The sequence below is a fragment of the Miniopterus schreibersii genome (assembly GCF_964146895.1).
Source record: "Miniopterus schreibersii genome assembly, chromosome: 15".
In the NCBI taxonomy this organism is placed as follows: Eukaryota; Metazoa; Chordata; class Mammalia; order Chiroptera; family Miniopteridae; genus Miniopterus; species Miniopterus schreibersii.
The window spans coordinates 41,631,534-41,649,332 of record NC_138115.1 but is presented as its reverse complement, the minus strand read 5'-3'; the positions used below and the strand labels follow the sequence as shown (position 1 = coordinate 41,649,332).

At 41.2% G+C, this 17,799-nt stretch overlaps 1 protein-coding gene across 4 annotated transcripts in view; it reads left to right on the top strand.

The window, feature by feature from the left end:
* The window catches only part of LOC308567671 (uncharacterized protein), a 275,010-nt gene that overhangs the window by 17,506 nt on the left and 239,705 nt on the right, over nucleotides 1–17,799 (top strand). For 2 of the 4 annotated variants that reach the window (XM_081159492.1, XM_081159491.1), the window contains exon 2: nucleotides 13,240–13,354. The exons of the other annotated variants lie outside the window; for them this stretch is intronic. The gene's annotated coding sequence lies outside the window, so the exon portion shown is untranslated. The remainder of the gene's footprint in view (nucleotides 1–13,239; nucleotides 13,355–17,799) is intronic. 4 annotated transcript variants of the gene reach the window in all.

Below are 17,799 nucleotides of genomic sequence, written 5' to 3'. Positions count from 1 at the left end.
GCTCTATCATCTATCTATCTATCTATCTATCTATCATCTATCTATCTATCTATCTATCTATCTATCTATCTATCTATCTATCTATCATCTATCATCTATCTATCATCTATCTATCTATCTATCTATCTATCTATCTATCTATCTATCTATCTATCATCTATCTATCTATCTATCTATCTATCTATCTATCTATCTATCTATCATCTATCTATCATCTATCTATCATCTGTCTATCTATCTGTCTATCTATCTGTCTATCTATCTATCTATCTATCTATCATCTATCTATCATCTATCTGTCTATCTGTCTATCTATCTATCTGTCTATCTGTCTATCTATCTATCTATCTATCTATCTATCTATCTATCTATCTATCATCTATCTATCATCTATCTATCATCTATCTACCATCTATCCATCCACCATTCTGTGGATTGGCCTCTAAAGAAAAATGTATTTATCAAAGTCAAAGGCAGACTTTAAACTAGCTTTACTTTTTACCTAAGCTGTTATTTTTTTATTGGTAAATTTTAAGCATACACAAAACTGGAGAGAAATGTACACGAGCCTCTGTGAATCCGTCACCTAAGTATAATAATCATCAGCTCATGACCATTCTTGCTTCATCTGTGCCCTCTGTTCCCCTGCACCACGAGGTTATTATGAAGAAAATCCCAGATGTCATAGCATTTGGCTGAATAACTTTGAAAAATAGCTTACAATTAATCTTTCTCTAATAAAGGACAGCATGTTTGGACTCTTTGAGCATTCTCATCCTGAGTTACATAGCATCAGAAAATGAGAGTATAATAATTAACTGGTGGGTGGTATATCAGCTTGTTAAAATATAAAGTGTGGGCTGTGATCCTGATCTAGAGCCAAGAGACTGCATGCATGCTTGCCACACGGCTTCGGGGCACTCCTTTTTGGAGCGCTGTGGTATAAGAGTGATTTGTAAGAGTGGCATTTTATAAAATCTGAAGAACAAATCAATGCAAAGTATCAATTTGCTTTATTTCAATATATATTTAAAGACCACCAGCAATACAATACACTTTAGAATTTAGGAAAATAAGTGAGTTCAGTATGGGCCCTCCCTGTACAGTTTAGTGAGGATTCCACACATGTATAGCTAATATAACCTGAGACAGGTTGAAGATTTGGTATAGAATTCCAAACCAAAGGCTGTATCATCACAGAAAGAGGGTGAGTAATTTTGTATGAGGGGCGCAGGAAGTGATGCAAAGAGAGTTTCATAGAGGAAGCAACTTTTACATTTAGCTTTTAAAGGATGAGTAGCATTTTGAAAAGTGAACTAGGAGGTGAGTGCTTGAAAGTCCCCTCCAAAAAAAAGAAAGAAATTCTAAAAGGTGTGAAAACATATATATATGTCTTAACCCAGAAATCAATCTCACTTTTGGAACTTTCCTTCCAGTATTATGTAAGTCCAAGAAATGTTCTGGAAACTTGTTTTTCAATAGATGTCATTTGTTGGCATAAAACATTTTCTGTCTACTGATGAAATTTAATGGGCAAATCAAGTAACATAACAGTTATATTCGCTTTAAATATCCCCATAGAACTGGAGTTGGCAAACTATAGACTTCAGGCCAAGTCTTGCCCACTGCCTGTTTTTATAAATAAAGTTTAATTGGAACACAGCCACGCCTGTGCATTTAGTATTATCCAAAGTGTTTATGGTGCTATAATGTCAGAGTTGTGTAGTTGAGTTAATGGAGGGGAGAGGCCCTCTTCTTCTCCAGCTCCTCATGGGGTGGGGTTCTTGGGGTACCACTGGAATAAGAAATCCCAGAGGCCCCCATGGGAGGATGAGGTATAGTAAAAAGATTTATTTCCATGGAATTAAATCTCTGAGTTTCCGAAGTCCTTTTTCCCTTCATCAAGTCATAGAAATGTAGCTGGGGCTTTAGCAAAGTTAAAATCAGAGCCAGGGTCCAGAGTTTCCTTTCCATGTTGGAGCCAGATCCAGTTCAGCAACAGGCTAGTTTAGCTTATGTTTCCTGCTTTAGTCCATTAGTTCAGTGTGTGTGGGGTTCACATGACCATGGGCCACAGGGGCAAATGCAAGGAAGCAGGAGCAAAAGAGCCCCACAAACCAAGAGTCAAGTGCACCAGGAGAGCAAACTCTTTTGTTTAGGAGACTATGTATTCCCAAATTTTCGAGTGCTTGGAGTGGCCACACCTATTCTGGCCAACCACCTCTGTCCTCAGGTGTGATAAACAGACAAATACCTTCCCTATGTCACCCCAATTTTACTGGGCACACATCTATCTTCCCTTTTTCCAGTCCCCTTCCTCCAGTATTTTGCAGTGGTTCCCTGGGGAGTGCAAAGCTGCAGCTTCCTGGTGAAGCTGCCCAAATGACATGCCTATAATGTCTGGCCTTTCCTTTGCTCCTTTTCTATTATTAATAACTAGCTAATTACAATGGTATCAGGTACAAGAGACCATCTGGCCTGCAAAGCCTGACAGATGTACTCATGATCAGGACGAGGGTGAGTAAGGTACCTAGGGTGCAAAATTTAAGTAGGCATTCATTCCCAGGGCCACCTGAATGACCCCAAGAGTGAGAGCTTTCTTAAATTTTGTGCCTTGATACCTCACTTCCTTTACCCTAGTCCTGGCCCTGTATTTATTTATATCTGGCTCTCTACAGAAATATTTTCCCAGCCTCTATTACAAAACAAAAGGCTTTGTAGCAAATTATATTCTTAAATTATTTAGCAGTTTTTCTGGGATGAAATGAAGTGTGTTAATTCTCTAGAATCAGAAGAGTGGAAAGTGATGAATTTAACATTCATTAATTTATGATTAACATGTCACGTAAGAGTACCAGAAAATGCCACCCCAAACTATGCCACTTTGGTATAGAGTTTTTGACCTAAAGGCAGTTGAGAGCCAGCAGGCACAGGAAGCATTCTACTTCACCCTAACTGCCTAAAATATGACATTAATTTCCCCTTTTACAAAGGAAATTTATATTTCTAAAGGAAGTTTCCATTTGTAGAGATGTTTCTATACCAGGAAGAGCACAGCTCACCACCTGAGAGACTCTAACCTGCATAACAAGGCAACCCTTATTTATCATTCCTTTCTTTTCTTCACTTTCCCAAAACTTGCCTCTGCTACCCAGCAGCCCCCTTTTTCTTTGTTTAGCCTAAGATGGTATATAAACCTCCGTCATCTGGCTGCCTCCTGGAGCCACATTTTTCTTGTGATGTGTAGTGCATACATATAACATTAAAACTGCTTTTTTTTCTCGTGTGAATATCTTTAAGCAGCTTGATTTGTGGGCCCCAGTGTTGAGCCAAGGAAGGTAGAGAGAAAAAGATTTTTCTTCCCCTACATCACTAAATGGAAACTCTACTCCACCATTTCTGCAAAGTATCCTGGTGCCAGGACTGTTGAGTGTAGCATGGATGGGTCAGTCAAATGGGATTCATTTGTTGGCCTTTTCCTTTTTATCTCACATGAGATAACTTTCTTTTCTGGATATTTCCCCAAGTTGCTTGCATCGTTGTAAACTTCAGGTTATATGGGCAGACTGCTTTGTATTTTATACATTTTGAATCAGTGTATGCATTGAGTTTGATAACATTGCTCTCATAAAATGAAAACAATATAAAATATTATTTTTATGGATTTACAGAACCAGACAATAGGAGCTTGGCCAGAATAAGTGCAAGCTGAAATGCAATGTGAGTGGCTCTTGTCCCTTCATTCTCTGCCAATTTTTCATGCACCCCCACAGGCTACCCTGAACAGCACTCTGACTATGCCCTAGTTTCTAGTGCTTCTAAAAGAGCATTATCCCATATGAAGCCTATGGTCACTTCAGTGAGGGCATTCCTTTCAGAGAAAATTGCTTTGCAATAATGTTTCAGGTGAGTTTTTAATCTATCTTCTTGTAGCTTCTACTGTAATAGGCAGTTAGACAGACATGAGCAGAGCAAGGACCATGGGCCAGGTACAGAAGGTCACTAAGGCAGAAAGCCCTGGGTGCTTAGCAAGGGGCAAAACTGGGAAAACAAGGACCTTGTCCCCAGGGTGACATTTCCTCCTCTAGCATATCGCTGGTCATGTGGTTTAGAACCCTGACTTTTTCCTTCCTAAAGATAACATCTAGGTCTCAGTTGTATTTCAGCTCCAGCCCAGAAAAGTGGAGCTTTGGCTGCCACAGGACCAACTACATTGACTAATGACCCCATGCCCTGACACCAACCAACCATCAGAGACTATAACCCTGAATGAGCACCCCTAGAAAACTGATGAATATTCTATTGAGACCCTCCCTGAGGCCTCCCCTAAGATTCCTGCTTGTAAGAGAGAGAGAAATACCTTCAATACAAAGGACCCAGCAAACGTCTCCTTTTGGGGAGTACGCCTGTACCATTCTCTTCCCCCTCGCCTTCCCCCACAGACATGCATCTCCTAAACTCCGAGGGATCCACGAGACTAGCAACCTGGGGAGCAACGGGCAGCAGCAGCTCGTCCCGGGCTAACCCCCTGAATCTTCCTCCAAGGCCCCATTTTCTCTGCCTTCCTGGTGAGCCAAAGCAGCCCTCCTGGCTCTGCTGTGGCTTCTATGCTAAGCCCTTCCTCGTTTCACTGTCCTGAGTGTGCTTCTGCCGTAGCCAATACATTCTTGCTTGTTTGCTGCACTTTGTCTCTTGACTGAAATCTTTCCTCCAAGGAGACAATAACCAAGGTCTTCTTGTCTCATCGGTACCATGACCACGTAAAGATTTCAAGTTGTATAGTTTGAGGGCATCTCATCACTAGTGCTACAAACAATGGAAGAACCAGGGACTCAGATATAATGAGAACATGTTGTGATACTTTTAAACTTTTATAAGAATATACAGCTACTCAGTTCAGAAGTTAAAACTGTTGCTGTCTTTTGAAACCTCATGAATAAATACAAAACATGTAATAAAAAATTCATTGAGTAAACATTCGATTCTAACAAAATAATGCAAGTAGTAGGAAATACAAAAATGCATTTGGGATTTCAAAGCATTCCAGAGGGATGCTTTTTAAACAGCTGGATAAAAAAGTAAATATCAAGTAGAGATAAATAGAATAATTGTCTTGGTGCTCCAGGTAAAGTTAGAGATCATACATTTTTAATGCATCTAATCAATATGGAATACTAGAAGTTATTAACATTCCATGTGCAAGAAGAGTGAAAAATCGAATACATAACATTTACCCAAGGTCAAAATAAAAAGCTTAGAAAAGGCAGTGGCATGGTGATTTTGGAAAGCGAAGAAGGCAAGACACAGAGAAACCAAAAGGTGGTTGGAGATGATAAAATACACTGTGGTGTGTGCATTGCGACCATTCCACAGCATATTTTTTTGTAGTTCAGAAATGCTGCTAACCAGGGTCCCTAGAAATCCAAATTCGGGGGCGAATGACTGGATATTGTTTACACATCCCACATGCTCCAGGAAGAAGACCACCCTTCCCCTACTCTCCAAAGTGCCCCCACTTCATACCAGATCAAGTGGTGCACAATAGGGTACTTATGTGGTGTTCAGCCCTTCCTCAAGAGAACCTGGCATAAGTCTCAGCAGGAGACAGGATATCGGAATAAATAGGTCATTGTTCCACCTTCCATTAGGGCAACGCTGGTGTTCCTGTTGCTTGACAAAGACACGAGTGCCGGGAAGTGGGGTTGATTGTTTCGCACAGCTCCGATTTTCAAGTTCTCAGTGGCTTCTCTTTAGAGCTGTTCCTCTGCCGAGAACCCAGCTGGGGAAAGGGCCTGGACAACAAGGCCGCAGGGAGACAGCTTTTTCTTCTATCCCACCTCTCATGTTCACCGTGTGTTACTAATCACTTACTAGTTCCATTTGCTAGGCATTTTGAAAGTTGAAAACCAAGCAAACATCTCAGTTCTGGCTTGGGGGAGATATTGTGTTTGGAAGTGGCGTGAGAAAATCTTGTGAGCAGCATCCACAAACCCGTAGCAGTCAGATCACGGGTTGATGGCATTTTTCCCTTTTACAGTAATGAGATACATATTCAATGCTCTTCTATGCGTGATTTGATGTAGGAACCAACTGGATTTAGAAATTTTGGAAAGGTGCCTGTCTTAGTCTGCTAGGGCTGCCCTAACAAAGGACCACAGGCTGGGTGGCTGACATGGCAGGAATGTATTTTCTCACAGTGCTGAAGGCCAGGAGTCCAAGATCAAGGTGTGGGAAGGTGTGGTTTCTTCTAAGGCCTCTCTCCTTGGCTTGTAGATGGCTGTCTTCTTTGGGTGTCCTCACATGGTCTTCCCTCCATGTGTGTTTATGTCCTAACCTTCTCTTCTTATAAGGACACTGGTCACATTGGATTAGGACCCACCCTCGTGACCTCATTTATAAAGACTCTATCTCCAAATACAGTCATATTCTCAGGTACTCCAACATATGAATTTGGGGAGACACAATTCAGTCCATTACAATGTCTTTTTCACTTCTTACCAGAAGACAATCCCCTTGTGGTTCCTAATTAGACAAACATTTTTCTGGTTTACAAATCTCACCTGTGCTGTTGAGGACCCACCTCATGCAAAAGGAAAATCTTTTGACCACCCAGGTGTACTTGGAGGTCAGACGTTTCTCTCCTCCTGAGCTCTGGGCTCTAAAATGGAGTTTTTCCAAGTTTCCTCAGAATGGAGTAGGGGGCTGAAGGGTGGATCTCTGTGTCAAGTGCGGAGAAGAATAGACAATTTTAATCTTTAAAATTGGAAAAGTTGTCACACTATTTGCTGTATTATGCATACTTTACCTTTGGACATAATTATTTTCTGCTTCCTCGCGCCTATGTAACTTTTTGCTTTCCATTTTTCTTTCGATGGCAATTAAAAATATTTAATTGCGATTTTATCTTTCATTATGTCACTCTAATTTAATTAAGGCAGCAACTTTTATCAAAATTTATTTCTCTGTTAATATTCAGTTGATCAAAACTTACCTTCATGTTAATTATCACTATTAGTGTCCCTATGGTACGAAAAAGGATTTAAAACATCCCTTTCATGTATACACATCAAATGTTAATTTCATTTTCCATTAACTCTAAGAATTTATCTAAACTTTTTAAGTGTATGCATTTGAAAAGAATTTAGAATATAGACAACTGAAAATATGACATGACAGGCATCAGATAGCTAAGAGGCTCAGGTAAAACTACCTTCAAGGATTAAGCTCTGTCAGGTGGAAGCCAGATGGAAGAAAAAGGACTTGGCCTTATTTTTTAAATAAAAGCAGGCAGCGTTTTCTCTCCCAAGGCTGGGCTTGGTGGCTGGAGAAGTCACTTGCCACTAGCAGACAGGGATGGCTCTGTGTGGGATCTACCTGGAAGGGAAACAGTGATTGAGATAGGTAGACCTGAGCTGGGAACTGTGGGTCAATTCTTTCCAATTGCTTGTTGAGGTATGGCAATCTCTCTAAAATAGAAACATGATAATTGGATAAAAATCAATGCCATGTGGTGGATAGCACATTCTGCTCTTTAAAACTCTGTTAAAGACACAATCATCTCCTCCCCTCAGGATTGCCCAGTGACCGCAGGCAGCGTGTGGCCCTGAGCGCTAAGTCACGGGGAGGTCCCTCAGGCATTTGATCTCCATTTGACGTGGGGAAACTGAATCTCAGAAGAAAAGATACTGAAACTTAGAAAAAAAAAATTAACGTCATCAGAAAGATGATGTTTTGGTGGCAGATTTGTGGGACATATACTTACTTTAGTCATAAGTGAAATTGACACAATTTTTTAATGCATGACCACAATAGACAGATGGGTCTTGACCTAAAAACAGCAAATAAATCCAGATTATATAAATTTTCTTTCCATTTTACAGGTTTTCTAGAAATTTCTTATATTAAAGGGTCAGTTTTATCCCTTACCTCATTTTTCCACCTTAATAAAATAATAACACTTTTTTTGTATACAATAGTTTGAACACCTCAGGATTATATATATGCATAAACAAAATTGGAATTATGCTAAATATATTTGTTCTTACCGATAGGGTATTATAAAGATTTCCCACAATTTCTAAGTGATTTTTTTCAGTCTTAACTTGAATGATTTGTTTTTCTTAAAAACTTGTGATATTTATCTTTAGACCAAACTGACTAAAAATGTCTTTCAGGGAAGACACTGTCTCTTGACACTTTCAGCTCTTTTAGTGATTACCTGTTACTGAGTTAATCAGATTAGTAACTAGAAGAAAAGCATTTGGGAAATGGGACACCGGATAAGTACATATTGAAGGATAAGAGGTAGTGAGAGGTACAGAGTATAGTGGGTCAAATCTAGCGAGTCTCTTCTACAGTTAGGAGACATCTTCAAGCAATAATCAACCAGCATCCTTTATAAAAAAAAATCCCCAGCATTCCTCTTTGTTCCAAATATAATCTAAAACCTCTTCAGGTTAGAATCTGTGATGTCCAATCTGGCAACTATCAGCCATATCTGGTTATTTAAACATAAATTTAAATTAAGACTGAACAACAAAAAATCCGTTTTTAAGTTGCATTAGCTGCATTTCAAGTGCTCAGGAGTCACAGGTGGCTAGGGGCTTCCACATGAGTAGCGCAGATATGAGACATTTCCATCATCACAGTATTGGCATTGGGGAAAAAGGAAGGGACTTCATGAGAAGGTAAATAAGTGTCAAAAGAGGAGCTGGACAGGCATTGAGAATGACCTGTGGCTACTTTAAATTTGACCTTGGCTGAGATGTTATAAGGCATGAACTTCTCTGCCCCTCCAGGATGCTAAGGATTGAACATAACACAGCTAGACATCCCCAAATTAGTCATTTCCTTTTCCATCACTACCCGAGCTCAACACTGAAGCCTCCTTGCAATGGAGCTGTGAAATTGCTACTTTTCATTTCACAAGTCACTTTTTGGTATTTCCTTATGAGGTGTCAACTCAGTCTACCTACTCTCAAATTACATTCTATAACTGATTCCCACTAAATTTAATCAAATACATTAAGTAGGTATGTCTCCCATATTCCCAAGTAGAAATTTCTTTCCACCAAATTCTGAACTTCTCTTGGGTTAACAATTAGTGTGTTGCCATATTACAGCATTTTAGTTTTAATGCTGAAATTTTTTTAAAATTTTTTTAAAAAATTCTCATCAGAGGATATTTCCTGAGAGAGTGGTGGTGGGGGGGGAGAGATTGATATGAGAGAGACACATTGATTGGTTGCCTCCTGCATTCACCCCAACTGGGTTGGGGATAGAGCCTGCAACCAAGATATGCTCCCTTGGCTGGAATTGAACCCGGGACCTTTCAGTCCATGGGTGGACGTTCTAACCATTAAGCCAAACTGGCTAGGGCTAATGCTGAAATCTTTTAATCATGTGCATAGAGTAAATGGAAAATAGGTCATAAGATCCATGAATCTTATTTTGTCTTATTCGTGCTATTCTAGAACACTGTTAATTTTCATATGTGACAAATATTGATGCTATACTCTAATTGAATCACACTTTTACTTCCCTTTTTATATTCAGTATTAGTGATTTTAAAAAACTCTGAATTCATTTGTCCAGGCATCCAAAACTATGACATTTTGGCTTTCATAATAATTGCATATATAAAAGATGAAATCATCTGTTGGTTTTAGATGCTTTTAAGTTGAAAATAATTTCCATATGGTTGAGTTAGGCATGATCTTCCCACTCGTAAGATCCATATGGCTGAAATTATATGTACACACTTTTAGATAAAATGGAGAGATATGAAAATTTTCCCACCAATAACATGTAAATTAGCAAGGATGGATCTCTTTTCCAGAGCTTGTAAAATTAAATTGCCAATAACAAAGACATTAGCAATCAAGACTTGGCTTTAAAAGTAAAAATAAAAACATATTTTATTATTTATTAGCCCTTATCATGCACTAGATACAGGATTAAGTGCTTTATATAGATTATACAATTAGAAGTTGGCAAACTTTCTCTGAAAAGAGTGATAATAAACACTTTAGACTGGGTGGACCATTTAGTCTATGTCACAACTACTCAGCTCTGCCGTTGTGGCACTGAAGTGGTCAGAGACAATAGTGAAGGAAGGGTGGTATCTGTGTTTCCATGAAACCTCATTTACAAGGACAGGTAGTGAGCCCAATTTGGGCTCCAGTTTGCCAGCCATTGATCTAAATAGATCCTTATCAATAACAGAAGGCCATCTACTGAGGACATATCTCTAAGCCACTGAAAGTCGCTGCTGATGTTCTAGAGAAAATCAGAAGATTTTCCCCTCTCCCAGCTGGACAGGTAGGAGCCACTCATTCAAGGAGTCTCTGGTCACATCTTTAGGAGTCTCAGAATTACTGCTCATCCTGCCCCTCCTTGGAGCGCTGAGCGCAGGCTCAAGGCTGTGGCCCAGGTCCACTCTTTGTGGGGTTCTCAGGCCTCTGCTATGACTTGGATTTAGGACACTGGTTTACCTTGCAAAAAGTTATACCTCCAGCAAATCTTTTGAGAAAACCTTTTCCTAAAGAATGAGCAGTTGCTAAGGCTCAGGAACAGGAATCCCACCCTGACACCCGTGTCTCCATCTTCAGCCACCCACAGTAGCGTGGGCCTCTCTGGCCAGCTCTTACACGCTTCCGCAGTGTGCTTCCTTCCTACCCCTGACCTCCCCACCCCTGACCTCCCCTCAGGCTTTCTGTTGTGAGCTGTGGAAACTTACTCCACTGTAAAGAAACTCTTCACCCCCAGACTCTCCATAGAATTCTTTTCGCCCTGGCTTTGCCTTTCCTGTGCTTCCTATTTCCATACTAGTCCCTGCCAACTCATGTGAGGATACAGAAAAAGGGACCCCTGCCTTCAGCTCTCAGAGTGGCCACATGGAGCCTGTCACAGCTGGAGCCTCTGGGATATTGCCTTTACCAGCCACATCCTCTTACGCATTTAGGCCACAGTAAGAAAAGGAAAGTGGAGCCCATGCTATCTTATCCACTCCCTTTCTTTAAGCACCACACCGATGATTCTCAAGTCTGTGTCACTAGCTGGGATTAACCTTCTGAGCTCCTCAAATTTAAACACAGCCGGTTAGATATGTTTTCCATTTGGTTGTCTCACAAGTATTTCAAGCTCAAAGATGGGTTCATGATCTTCCTCACAAACTAGCTTTTGCTCAGATTGAATGAAACCACCATCTATTCTTTCATCAAAACCAGAAACCTGGGGGTGCTTCCTGACACTCCCCTCTGCACGAAGCTGGCCCTATAAGATCTAGCATTGTACATCTCCAATAACTATTTCCAAATGGTTCCAAATAGTTGCTCCTAAAATCACCTTTCTCTTTTTCACTTAATAATCGGATATTTTTGAGTAACATATTCAGTTGGAATAAAGACCACTTTTTTTTTTATTCATTTGCAGCTGGGGGCAAACATGTTATTAAGCTCAGATAAGGGAAAGTAAGCAGAAGTCTCATGTGTGTCTTCCAGGGAGTATTCTTAAAGCAACAATACACAGTCTTTTTTTTTTCTTCCCTTCCCTGATGCCTGGAATGAAGACATAAGTTTCCTAGGTTTTAGTTATCTTTCTTCCAATTATGGCCCTCCTCCACTAATGTCCCTTCTTTCACCACCGTTAAGTAAGTACCTGCCCTACCCTTCACCCCTAACAAGATACCTGGGAGGCAACTTAAACCATTCCTTCACCCTCCGTCAGAAGGATGACAAAGTCCAAACGATTCTGTCTCCTTAAAATTCCTGAGTTCCTTCTGCTTTGTCCATCCTTATTAGTTTGACCCCAAGGTCAACAGCATCATCAAAGCCCATTATTCTATCCTAACTGCGTCCATGGTCTCCGCTTCTTATCCTTCAATTCATTCTTCATGCAGCAACCTTAGAGTGATCCTTAAAAGCAAAACAAAACAAAATCCAGAAATGATCATATCACTCCACACTTGGAAACTCACAGATAGCTCCTCAATGCTGGCAGGATGAAATGCCAACACTCTGGCATGTTTTTCAAGATTTTTTAGGATAAAATTTCTCCTGGAATCTTTTTTTTTTTTTTTAATCCTCACATGGTCCCTGACTGGCGCCAGAGACTGAGCCTGCAACCGAGGTACATGCCCTTGGCCGGAATCAAACCTGGGACCATTCAGTCCACAGGCCGACGCTCTAACCACTGAGCCAAACTAGCCAGGGCTCTCCTGGCATCTTGATACACAGAGCGCTTTTCGGTTCTTGTCCCCAAGTCTCCAGGCAGACTGAAGTCCTTGCATTGCCCCGGTCAACTGATGGATTTCCATCTGTCCCTTCTCACACTGTATGCACACTGTCCCACCTTCCTGGTCGTCAGGCTTCTCAGCTTTTACATTTCTGTGTTATGACTCTACAAGTTCTACTTTGATTTCCCCTCTTTGTCCCCTCACTCCAGCCAGAGTTGATACTCCTTCCATGCTTTGTGTTCTTTTAAGCCTTCTATTTCAGACCCTGAAACATGGTACTTCAGGGAGGTGTTTCCAAGAGTGTCTTCTTCCTGACTGTGAGCCCCTTCCATGTAGACAACATGTCTGATTCATGTTATTTATTGTTTTAATCTAGCACCTATCATAGAACCTTGTAATTACTCAATGGGAAGGAAGGAAGGAAGGAAGGAAAGGAGGAAGGAAGGAAGGAAGGAAGGAAGGAAGGAAGGAAGGAAGGAAGGAAGGAAGGAAGGAAGGAAGGGAGGGACTGCAAGTGTATATTAATTTATTAAAAACATTTATTGCAAGTTACATGTACTCCTAATGTATAAACAAATGATGTCTACCCATCAATCAACTAAAAATTTGGATTGGAAACATTTCTTTAAGCACATTCTACCAAAATTAAACTATATTTTAAGTAACCCTTGGTAAATGGTGACACAGTCTTAATATTTCCATCCTTTCCCTAAGCGTGAGCCCCCCCCCCCTCCTACCCTACCCCCAGCCTCAACTTCTGAAGGCTGCAGCTGCTAATAGCAGAACTTGATGAGCAAGCTGCCAGGACCCCATCTGGAATTCACAACACCCTGGCCAGCCTTACTCACGAGAGTCTAAATATTCTTTAATCCAGCAAAATTAACTCAAGAGCATGGGGGACCTGAAATCCATGCTCTGCATATTATTGCAGGTGCTGCAGGGAAAGCAAAGCACCTGCTTTTCACATTTGAGAAGGATTTTAAACAAAAGGTCTGTTCTTGCAGCTCCACGAGGAAGCGGGAACCAGGCCGCAGAAAGTTTACATCCAGGCATCTCTCTGCTGCGGTGGATCTCACCGCCCTGCAGGAACCCATGGTGTCCGTGTCCTCCCCGCTCTGAGTGAGTCATGTCCCATCAGCCCGTAGACGTCGGCATCTTAAGGGTATTTATGCCGCAGAACTTGGCACATGTGCCAGGGCCTTTTCTTTCTTTCTGGAGGGCAGTTGAACAGGGCACCACCTTCCTGATGCCCCCCCTTCCTGCCTCCCTGCCCTCCCCCTCCCCTCCCCCTCCCCAGCCCATCCTTGAAGAGCTGTGATCCAAACGAAACACTTGTGAGAAACACAGAGAACTTGTGTCTCCACGGGAAGATTTATGTGGTCAGTTACCTTAATACGGGAAGTTCCTCCGCAGTGTTTTTCAGATGGGAGTGTTGAAAGACCACGTCCTCTTTGGCTGTTCGCCTCAGGTTCTTTGGCCTTTGTTTACTAAGAAGGTGTTGAAATCTTTGTAGAACAGAGTGCATTGGAACTGACCCTGAAAAACCCCTCTTGGTGGACTCCAGTTGTACGTGTACACACACACACACACATGCACACACACACATGCATGCACAGCAGAAAAATAAATCTCTGTTCCTTTCCCTTCTCCCTTTCTCTTCTCCAAACTCCCCCAGCCCACTCACATAGGGAAAGTTTTGAAATTCAGAAAATCTGTAGTTCAACACCTTTGGCCCGGCCAGTGGCTTGAGTGATTTTAAGACTGTTGTTGGTAATCTCTCTGCACCAAAGGCATTAGGAGGGGCTTTATCGCGATGCTAATGAGGCTTAGCTTTCAGAGCCCTTCGTTTTCACAGCCCCTCCCAAATGGCACTGTGTTCCTGTAGTCATGTGTTCGAAAAAATCACGTAAATTTTTTTTTCATTACTTTTCTTAAAAAGTGTCCCCCGTGTTATATAAATTTCAGGCCCCACAGAAACTGGATCTACCCCAAGAGTTATTTTTACATAACTTATTTGAAGCTCCAACATTGCTTCCAACCCTACCCTTCTCATTAGCTAAACTCCTGTCCTCTTTCCCTCATTCTAATAAATTCACAAGGAAACCTCTATGCTATGGAGCTGCTGTTTTTAAAGTTCTGTGTTATTACCAAGAAAAAGAAAATGGATACTCATTTAATTTCTAAAGGGAATTATTATAATGTTATTGGCAAGAAAGGTTAGTGCTCAGCTGCCTTCCGACTCCCTGGGTCAAAAATGCCTGTCCTGCCCAATCCCACCAGCCCGCTGCCTGCAGTCAGCCAGCCTTCGCTCACCTCCCGCTGGCTCCTCTCCCCTCAGGAGCACACAGCAGGGCTCCCAAACAGGTTATCTTTACCTCTTGTGAATCTGGAGCCAGTCTTTCCAAAAAGGAATGTGATGCCTCTTAAGAAAGATCACATCTGGCCCGGCCGGGGTGGCTCAGCGGTTGAGCATCAACCTATGATCCAGGAGGTCACAGTTCGGTTCCCAGTCAGGGCGCATGCCCGGGTTGCAGGCTCGATCCCCAGCAGAGGGTGTGCAGGAGGCAGCTGATCAATGACTCTCATCATTGATGTTTCTCTCTCTCTCTCCCTCTCTCCCTTCCTCTCTCTGAAATCAATAAAAATATATTAAAAAAAAAAAAAAAAAGAAAGAAAGAAAGAAAGATCACACTCGGCCCTGGCCAGGTAGCTCAGTTGGTTAGAGCATCCTCGAGATATGCCAATGAATGCATAAATAAGTGAAACAACAAGTCGATGTTTCTCTCTCTCTCAATCTCTCTCTCTATCAATCAATAAAAAATTCACTTCCTAAGGAAAGACAAAGCAATCATAGACAAATTGGTTCAAGAGTGGTGGGTTGGTGTTGAGGAGGGCTGTGGATCTTGACTATCCCCAGGGCCTGTCACCCTGATGGTTCTCTAGCCCAGGCCCCATGGACATGCAATATGAACAACTAAACAAAGTTAGGTTTTTTGTTTTGTTTTTTTCCCATTCCCCCCCAACCCCCCACTAATTACTTCACTGGCTTTGGGATCTCAGTATGTCAGCAACAGTAGTATTGGCAGTTTGGGCAGGGACAGAGTATGGCACTGGTGGTGCTGGGAGTTGGTGGTTTGGTGACATCAGCAGGAATGAGGACCTATTTAGTGACTACTGGAGACAGGCAGCCTTCCTTATATTATAAAGAGCTAAAGATACCATCACAGTGAGATGCAGCAAAAGAGAAAGTGGCAGATACCTAATGTCATAAAAAGATTCAGAGTGTGTGTATCACACTCTAAACATGAGCAAAACTCTATGGAAGAAATGTAAGGTGGGTTCGGTGTCTCACAAAATCAGAGCTATGTGGTTTGAGTATTACTGTGTGGGCCTTCTTTTACTCCAGGGTGTGGGCCAAAATACGTTTTGGGGGTTTATCTGGAATTCAGAATTGTAAATGATTATGCTTACCCAAAGAATGGGATACATATTCACACCTCAGATATTAACAAATCTGACCACAGCTGTGAAATGGAGGAAGTTAAGTTCAGAACCTAATTCTTCTTTCCTAATGCAGTGGAAAGGCTTTGGAATTGGTCTGGTATCCTACTTCTGATACTTAATAGATGGGTAAAATTAGGCAAGTTATTTAGTTTGTCTGAGCCTCAGTTTCTTACCTGGAAGACGGGGGTGATAATATGTTCTCTGCAGGGCGTTGGGAAGAGACTCGCTGCATGAAACGCCTAGCGAGTGCCCAGCCCGTAGTGGGTGCTTGATAAACATCAGCTCCCCTCTGCCTCCCTCCCCAGATTCACAGGGCTTCTTCCCAATCCCAAGCTGGTAGAATTTCATTGGAGAAAGGATAAGAGGAAACAAACTTCATGTGGTTCTAGAAGTTCCTTTTTGACATTTATTACGTTTTTTAAGGGATTGAAGACTGTATGAATTATAGAAACAAAGGAAAGACTTAGCTTTTAGTCACGGCACATAATTTTAAGTCATCTTTTCATGATAACCCCAATCCCCCTCTCTTTCCAGCTAGGCCCTGTGCTCACCCTCCGGTAGGTGGAAGTTTTAACTGTGGTCATCTCCAAAGAACACAAGAGTGCATGTCCTGTAGGAATCACCTCAAAGCCTATTAAGAACTCACTGGTGTTTTTTTCTTTCTTTTTCTGGGTTATGCAAATATAATATTCATGTAAATGTAAAAAGCTCTGGACCATCAATGGATTTTATTAATGCATTAAAATGATTAACTGCCACACAGATACTAGTGAAGTTCCCCAAAGAATTATAAATCTAAGGCTGTAGTGTTTTATTCCAAATAAACCCCATGCAAAGCATATTCATCCATAAAATATTTCCATAATTAGTCATATCTTCCTTTATAAACAGTTGCTTTGTTTTCTGGTGAGTGGCATGAAGTGTATATGGGCCTGTGTTTGCACACACACACCAAGGCATAACAGGTTGTAGCGAATAGAACATGATTTGGGGACTGTGGTAGACCTGTGTTTAAACTCCACTTCTACCACTCACTAACTCTGTGTCCTTGAGCAATTTATGTAATCTCTCCAAGCTTCAGTTTTGTTAATTTTAAAACTGGATTTGCAGGATGTCTGCACAAACACAGCACCGGACAATGGTAGCTATGCCATTAATATGACAAATATAATGCAGCAATATGTTAAATATGACATATAAAGATTGTTAACAAGTAAGTTTTAGAAGAAACTTTTAAAATTGTTCATGTATTTTTCTAATGAAGACCACAGGGACAGCAAAAAGTGTTCACAAATTTTTCATTAGTCAAGGGAAAGGGAGGCAACTTATTAAAAACGTTATTGCTTTATCAATCCTCTCCAATTTAGTCATTGGGAGTGAACTGCAAACACCATATTGATTCATCACACTTACCGAAACACCCAGCAGCGTTCCTCCAGGGCCTGGTATCTTTCTGGGAGAAACTCTGACTTAGCACTATTGCCTCTTCCAGAAATGATCTGGCAGAAAACAATCTCCTGCCCGGAATTTACAGCATTTCTTCACTGGTGAAAACAAAGAGAAAAGTTCATTTCCTCTGAGATCTTCTCAGGATCCTTCCTTCTGATTTATCTCCTAGAAATCAATTTTCCCATAGCCTTCTTCACTCACTTTGGTGAGAAAGAGCAGGCACATCCCTTCAAGGTAGAAAGGAAGACTTTGAGGAGCAATGTAATGTCACCTGGATGTTTCATGATTAAGTCAGAAAGGAGTTAACCAAACTCTCCATCATCATTATTTCTGGCAGATGGTTCTATGAGTGATTAGACAATTCTCATTTTTAAACTTTTCTATATTTTCCACTTTTCCTACAACCAGTGCTTGTTATAAAACACAATGAAAGTTGAAACAGAAAATAAGGTGATGTTGAGGTTGCAGCCAGATACACTTTTCCCAGTGTCTGTGGCTATTCTCATCTCGAGTTGCTTTTCTGGGATCTGCACTTGACATGTGTTTCCTTATTAATTCTGTCCATCATATCCACTCATATTGCCCATTTTTCCCTTGAGGAAGCAGAGCCC